The following is an 8393-nucleotide window of genomic DNA, read 5'->3' as shown; positions in this document are numbered from 1 at the left end:
AATAAACGATTATCATGAACAAGGAAATATAATAATAACCAATTTATTATTGCCTCTAGGGCATATTTCCAACAACCTCCACAACCCTGTTCCAGTATGCACAAACTAACTGGGACATCGGAACACCAGACTCGATCGTATTGGGAAATCACGAAGAGTCACTAGGGGTGCAGGAAATTTCCATCAACTATGTTGATTCTGGAGAATCATTTGACCATAAGACTACGACTGTCGACATATATTTTGCTGAAAAGATTGCAGATACCCTTCTCACTGATCATGATCCAAGGTCTATCGTTGAGTGCCAAAAGCGCTCCGACTGGCCTAAATGGAAGGATGCAATCCAAGCAGAAATTGCCTCGCTTAACAAAAGAAAGGTATTCACTGAAGCAATACCTACACCTCCCAGTGTTTTCCCTGTGGGATTCAAATGGGTTTTTCTCCGGAAACGGAATGAGAACAATGAGGTGGTGAGATATAAAGCAAGGCTCGTAGCACAAGGTTTCACGCAAAAACCCGGCATTGATTTCACTGAAACATATTCTCCAATAATGAGTGCAACCACTTTCCGATATCTTATATCCTTGGCAGTGCAAAATCGTCTATCTATGCAGTTGATGGACGTCGTGACCGCATACCTCTACGGGTCACTAGATTCGGACATATATATGAAGGTTCCTGATGGAATCTTTGTCCCGAATAAAAATGCAAAACGCAACATGTATTGTGTAAAGCTGAATAAGTCATTATATGGCTTAAGGCAGTCGGGACGGATGTGGTACAACCAACTCAGTGAGTTCCTTCTTCAGAAAGGTTACTCCAATAGTACTGATTGCCCATGTGTTTTCATCAAGAAGTCCTCTACAGGATTTTGCATCATTTCTGTGTATGTTGACGATCTCAACATCATCGGCAGCACACCAGACATTGATGAAGCACGCAATCACCTAAAGATGGAATTTGAGATGAAGGATTTGGGTAAAACCAAATTTTGCTTAGGTATTCAACTTGAGCATCTTCCCTCAGGAATCATGGTACACCAATCTGCCTATATCCAGAAAATATTGGAGAAATTCAATATGGACAAATCCTATCCATCTAAAACTCCCATGGTGGTTCGATCTCTAGACATAGAGAAAGATCCGTTTAGACCAAGGGATGATGGAGAAGAGGTGTTGGGACCTGAAGTTCCATACCTTAGTGCTGTTGGAGCGCTTATGTATCTTGCAAATTGCACAAGACCTGATATTGCATTTGCAGTGAATCTACTTGCTAGACATAGCACAGCTCCCACCAAACGTCATTGGTCTGGAGTGAAGAATATCTTTCGATATCTCCAAGGCACAAAGGATCTTGGCCTATTTTTCCAGTCCCAGAAAAATCCGGACTCTGATATGATTGGATATGCAGATGCCGGTTATTTGTCTGATCCCCATAATGCCAGATCTCAGACCGGCTTCATGTTCCTACATGGTGGCACTGCTATATCATGGAAGTCTTCGAAACAGACTCTGGTGGCAACATCTACCAATCATTCTGAAATAATTTCATTATTTGAAGCAACATGCGAATGTGTATGGCTTCGCAGAATGATAAACCACATACAACAGTCATGTGGAATGGGCTCGATAAAATCACCTACCATTATCTATGAAGATAATGCGGCCTGTGTTGCACAGATGCAAACAGGATACATCAAGAGTAATATCACCAAGCATATTTCTCCTAAATGGTTTTTCCCCCATAATCTTCAGAAAAGCGGGGAAATAAGCATTCTGCAAGTCAAATCATGCGACAACCTTGCTGATTTATTTACCAAGTCTCTACCACATTCTACATTCCAGAAATGTGTTCATGGAATTGGTATGCGAAGACTTAGGGACTTGCAGGTGTCAGGGGGAGTCTCTTCTTGAGATATCCTCATTTTAATGACATCACATTATGCTATTTTTCTTTGTGAGTATATGTTTCAGGATCTCATCAAAGATTTTATGAAGAACTTTTGAAGGAGAATCTTTTGAGATGATAGAGCTTCCCGGACAATCGTGAAGATGATCTACATGGTCAAGCGTAGATTAGGGGGAGTGTTAAAAATAATTCTGTAATTAGGGGAAAATCTCCCCTTGTCCAAACCGTTGTTGCGGTTTGTCCCGAAACCGACGTCTCCCTTCGATCTCCTGGAACCGACGCCTCCTCGAGGGATCGTCGTGTCTCTTCGGGACATATAAAAGGGGGCCTGTAACCATCGATCAATCTATTCGATCATCCTGATTCAAAACAATTCTCACGGCGCGTAGCACTGTGCGTCCAGACCAGAAGTATGCCGCACGGCTCAGCCTTGTCTCTGAGCTCACCTGAGCCGTCCCACGCCGGCATCATCCCTGACATAAATACGCCTCCCCTGCCCTCGTCTCCCACCCTCCCCCCAAGCTTATATCCACTCCTCTCAAAAATATCCCCATCACTCCTGCTTCCCAGCCGCCAAAGTGGACTGACAGTGTGGCACCCATTCTTAATTTCTTATGCTAGTCATATAAGAAGAAAGATGATGTGTCATGTAACTAAAGAAGAGAGAGACAAATAAAGTAACATAATATGTTACGATCACATAGCGGTTCCCAATACAAAATGAGTCTACAAAGCAATAAATAAAAACATGTATGTTACTATGACACTTCACACTATGAAGGTAGTAACATGGACTAGTAACATATGTATGTTACTAGTCTAAGTTACTCCCCACTATGACCAGCCTTATACTGCTTATACTGTCCACCCCATCTCTTTGCCACCGGGCTAAAATGCCACCTGAGTCTGAAGTTCAAATCGAGTCTTCAGCAAGCACATAAATACTTGTATGAGAATATCAGCTGCCGAAGCAACCCACACGCACAAGTAGTTAACTCACCAAACATCATATTACACAGGTTCCAGGAAAAAAGTTTTTCACTAAAGGTAGTTCTCATCACTCCTCTCGAAGTTGAGGAACAAGCATGGAGCAATGCTCACATAAACACACTAGAAAATCCTCGGAACTACATCAATAAAAATTACATAAAGTTCAGACTTCATTTTGCGGCAACACCCAAAGGCCTTGTGCATGTGGTCCGACGGTCCCCTTCCATACCACAATTCTTGCATCTGCCGGGCTTCCGTGGCTTCTTCGGGTAATCACCTCTTTCAGGGTTTCAGGGCTTGCAGTTCATATGTGCCCCTTGCGCCGACATATACTGCAAAATCTAATGCCCTTACTGAGTCCCTCATACGGCGTCTTTTCTCGGCAATTTGTCGGTCTCCTCACCCCCCTATGCTTCTCTGGTGCTTCTAGACCATGCAGACCATTCACACTAGCAGAGTGTCCAGTACTATTGCATTTATCGGCACCCGTCATCCACATACGCAATCTCTCCATTGCCAGGCAATGTAACAGGAGTTAACCCAGCCATTTGGTCCTCGAAACCCAAACCATCACTCAACAGCAGAGCGTCCAGCCCGGCAAACATGTGATTGAACGCCGCTGCGCTCGCATCACCCATCCTTCTGGTACTGAACCAGATCCTGGGGCAGTATGTCCCTCGCGTCCTTTGTCCACCGCTTTACGATATGCTTAGCTAGGATCTCCTCAAAATGAAGTACGTATTTCCATCACCTGTGAGATTTCATAAAACAAAAAAATTAAAAACAAAAAAGGTTGTCCTGTCCTGGAACACATTTTCATCCTAACAGGAAATAATTTACTTCGGAAATTTGCCCTTAGAACATGGCTGCACAACATCCCAGTGTGCTTGAACTGACCACATTCACATGTAAACTCCGTTTGGTCGTCATTTATGTTCACTTCATACTCGGCCTTGCTCCATTTTTCTCCTTTTTCTGTGTTGTTGTGAACCGTAAGATATTTCCTCATCTTCTCTATCTCGTTGACATTGTAGGTTGTTACCTCAATTAGTAGACGCCCGAACTCTTAGAACATTGCTCTAGTGTAAATCTGACTTGCATGATGCTCTATTGCCAAATTAGTCCTCCTCACTGCTCCACCCTGCCATTTCACAGAACATTTTTTTTGTCTCAGCTCTACTAAAGAATGACACTTCATTTCACTCGAATTCGATGCAACATAAATGCTGCCATGCCCTTATCTTAAAAAAACAGTAAAATTACTTACAATCATCGTCCTCTTCTCCTCATAGCTTTCCTCTCGCTTGCGTTCAAACTGCAGCCTCATGTACTGCCTCACAAAAACGTGCATTGTACTCGCCGGCGGCATGTATGTCTTCAGCATGTGATTTGCACTCTCACTGTGTTGTGTGCTCATCATCTTGGCATTATTCTCCCTTAACTGCTTTATCAGATCCAGTGTACACATCTATGTGCGTGTGTGATGGCCAGTGCACCTTTTCACCCATCGTCCACGACATGGAGTGGTTATGGCTCTCACGGTGCTCTGTAATATACCAGCTGTTGTCCGCAGCATGCAGCAACCTAATCAAGGCCTGACAATCGCATCTGCACGACCTGCTATTCTCCGTCTCTGGCTTGCCCTTGAATTTGTTGAAAGAAAACGCATGGTCAGAACACTTTATCAATGCCGAAACAATGAAACTATAAGAAATCAAGAACTCACCGAGCAGCCACAGACGATCTCCTACATGCATTTGGTCCTCTATGCATTCAATCTACTCTTCCCATATCTAATACCAAAGCCAATTTCCCATGAATACAAGTTGCAGAAGTTGTATGCCTCACCCAGTGAATCAAAACTCAAACCTAGTTCAGGCCTTACAACACTTTCCGTTGGTTCCTCTACGTATTTGCGAACCGACTGCTCCATAGCACTCATTCTCGACGGACATGGTGTTCTGTCTGGTGCGCACTACCCAGCCTTAATCTGCAGTTCAGAGATTCGAGAATTTCTTTTCAGTTTGCTTTTCTTTTGTTTTCTCTATGTGTTTTGTTTCTGATTACTCTGAGAGTACATAGGATGTGGAAATTCAATCGGCAATATGTGCCTTCTAACATTTTTCCTGGGAGCATGGTCATGGCACTGAACCACTGAAATTGTGGTCGTTTCTATCTTTGTTTGTTAACTGAATCACATCTAAGGTAATCTAAGACAAGTCTGAAACTTCCGAGCAATCTATAATTTCAAATGAGTACCCAGAGAATGGTAAAGGAATCCTTGTTCTCACACTACCTTTTCGTCCACCCAGGGGCCTACGGATTGACTCTTGAGTCGACTGCGCAGACCTCGTTGAGGATGACTCCGGTCGTCGTTGGACCCCAGCACGCGCATCGCCATTTCCGTGGCCGCCGATTTGCTGAACACAACCAGAGCCAGCACTGGATACACCAGGGACTGCATCTCCTACTCCGCCGCTCGCCAACAAAACCAGAGGAACCAGATTTGGGTGCTCATGGCTGTCCGCGAATTCCTCAACTAGTGGGAACCTATCAAACATAGAATGGCAATGGTGCCGTCCATTGACAGTCAGCTGGAATACAACCTAGTCCCTTCCTAAATTTTTTTGGATCCCCAATCACGTACCTGTCAACGGCATCGAGGAGGAACTCCATCCCTGCATCTTCCATCTCTGGCCCCCAGTGACGGTCGTCGACGAGCTAGCGCTGCCGCAAGCAATACCCTTACCGGTCGTCTTCGAGGTGTGCGGCGGCGGACGGGTGGGGGTGTGACGACCGATCGCTGGAGATCGGCGACACGGGAAGGAATTTGGGGGAGGAAGAGATAGATACAGAGGAGAGGTAGGAGAAAGGGGATGAGATTCAGATGACTGAGCGTTTCTCTCGCTGCTCTATCTCACGCAATCCAGTTTTTTTAGACAATTCGCAAAGCTTTATTACGTCGTCACCAGTTGAGCCGGGACGAAAGAGAGGTTTCCGGGGTGACCTAACCACACACGGCGGCCGACCCCGAGTTTCAAAGCATGCTTTGCTAAATTGTGAGCCTCCACATTGGAGCTCCTAAACTCATGAACGAAATTATAAGAAATAAAACTGCTAGAGTAGGCTATGATTTCATGCACAATCGTGTCGTATTCCGCTCGGTTCTTCTCCTTAATGTTGTCTATCACCTCCTTGCAATCGGAGGCAACATGGATTGACTGTAGTTGGAGATCTTCCGACAAAGCTAGTGCCTCCTTACTGCCAAAGCTTCTAGGGTGGTAGGGTTGGTAATCGATGTGAATCCCAACGTTGAGGCCCCCAAGAACGCTCCAAATTCATCTCTTGCTATAGCTGCAATTGTTCCCACGCCGCGTCTCTCTGCAACTGCTGCATCAACATTAAGCTTTGACATATTGTGCGGCGGTTTGAGCCAATGCTTCGGTCTCTGATTCACCTGGCCGGACGTTCTCACAGGAGAAACCCTAGTCTGGGTCTGAAACTCTGAAATATATCGCTGGATGAATAGATGTGTAGTCATAGGAGATTGGTGAATATCCTCACAGACCTCCTTCCTTTTAGCACTCCAGATAGCCCATAGTGTAACTGCCAACAGCATGAATTGTTGCGCGTTTAGTGCATCATTGAGGGTGAACAGCCACTGCCGAGGGTTATCGTTGTTGTATTGGCTCAACTTCTCAACTAAGGCCTCGTCCGAAAGAGCCCAGATACAGCGAGCGTTGGTGCAATCCACCATCGTGTGCCGCCAAGAATCCCGGGCGCCACAAATTTTGCAGGCTTCAGAAACACTCATATTTCTGTGAACAAGAACATCAGCGGTCGGGATCGAACTTCTTGCTAGTCTCCATAGAAAATGTTTGATCTTTGGTGGCAGATTAGCTGCCCATAGCAACGACCACGAACTGCTATCACGCCCGGTCTCCGAGGTTCCCTCCTCCTCGTCAATCCAAGATTCCCTAGCGTGCTTTGTTTGTGTAATCAACCTGTACGTTGATCGGACTTAGAAGCCACCCTTCTTCTCCGCACTCCATGCCCAGAAGTCAGAGATGTTCCTTGTGCAGAGGGGTATGCTCAATATTGCCTCAGCGTCGATTGGCAAAAAAACCGAACGGACTAATGCTTCATTCCAAGTGGCAGTTGCAACCGTAATCAGATCCGAGACCATAGTCGGCGGCGATGCGACCCTTGAAGTAATCGGCCTCATCATGCCCCGTCTTGGAAGCCAGTTGTGGCTCCAAATATGCGTAGTTTGCCCATTCCCAATGCGATGTATGATCCCCAGATTAAGCATGTCCCGTCCATCCAATATCGCCCGCCAGATCTGAGACGGCCTACCACCGAGTTGAGCTTCAAGCAATGTTGTGTCCGGGAAGTATGCCGCCTTCAAAATTCTGGCGCTTAGGGACTCGGGGTCTGTAAGTACTCTCCAGGCTTGCCTGGCAAGCAAAGCAAGATTGAAAACCTCCATATCACGAAAGCCCAGCCCCCAGGTGTTTTGGCCGTGTCATGACATCCCACGCCACCCAGCTAGGTTTCCTTCTGCCTGCTTTACTTCCCCACCAAAATTGACGGATAATTGTGGTGATATTGTCACACAGGCCACAGGGTAGTCTGAAGCAGGCCATGGAGTAGACCGGCAGAGCTTGGGCCACAACCTTAATAAGTACCTCCTTGCCTGCTGTCGATAGTAGTTTTTCCATCCAACCTTTAACCTTCTCCCAAACCCTGTCTCTGAGATATCTGAAAGTACCCATCTTTGACTGCCCCACATCAGTTGGCATTCCTAGGTATCGATCACTCAAAGATTCGTTCTGGACATTGAGTGTGTTTTTGATGTTATCCCTCACAAGTTGTTGGGTCCCCTCTCACGCAATCCAGGTGTTTAATACAGACACGCACCCATTGCACACACGCACCCTGGCCACATACGGCCCACTGGGCTCAGCCCAAACTCACACTAGACCCTTTCTCCCTCAGGGTCCACTGCTCAGGTGGGAGCAGGTGTGACAATTGCCCCCTCTTGAGCGGAAGCGGCATCATCCCAATAAGGGGCTATCGGGTATCGATGACGAAGCACCGTGTAGTCCTCCCAGGTTGCAGAATCCGGAGAGAGTGATGACCATTGTACACGAACCTGGACGATGGAAGTGTTGCCTTTCTTGACCATTCGGCGATCCAGTATCACCTCAGGCTGTAGTGGCACAGCAGTGAGGTCCGGTGTTCGAGGAAGCTCAGCGAAGACCGGAGAATACTCTGGTGTGAACGGCTTCAGCTGTGAGACGTGGAATACCGGGTGGATGCGACTATCGGCTGGCAGTGTCAGTTTATATGCTCGAGTACCAATGCACTGTTCCACTGTGAACGGACCAAAGAACTTGAATGCTAATTTTGGACAAGGGCGATTAGCCATGGTGGACTGAGCATAGGGATGTAATTTGAGCTAAACTTGATCACCGACATTGAAAGAACGCTCT

The 8393-nt window shown here is 46.3% G+C and overlaps 1 long non-coding RNA gene across 2 annotated transcripts; it reads right to left on the bottom strand.

Annotated features, from left to right (window-relative positions):
* Nucleotides 1-3512: 3512 nt before the first annotated feature.
* LOC120966354 (uncharacterized) lies at nt 3513-4541 on the bottom strand. Of its 2 annotated transcripts, XR_012187522.1 has the most exons (4): nt 4166-4301; nt 3941-4039; nt 3796-3873; nt 3513-3649 (listed from the first exon to the last, which is right to left on the bottom strand). It is a non-coding gene; the product is annotated as an uncharacterized lncRNA (long non-coding RNA). The 2 variants fall into 2 exon arrangements; XR_005759863.3 differs by lacking the exons at nt 3513-3649; nt 3796-3873 and having other exon boundaries at nt 3912-4039; nt 4166-4541.
* Nucleotides 4542-8393: the final 3852 nt, after the last annotated feature.

The sequence above is a fragment of the Aegilops tauschii genome, chromosome 6, assembly GCF_002575655.3.
Source record: "Aegilops tauschii subsp. strangulata cultivar AL8/78 chromosome 6, Aet v6.0, whole genome shotgun sequence".
Lineage (NCBI taxonomy): Eukaryota > Viridiplantae > Streptophyta > Magnoliopsida > Poales > Poaceae > Aegilops > Aegilops tauschii.
Note: the sequence above shows the minus strand (reverse complement) of the source record. Positions and strands in the feature narration are given on the sequence as shown.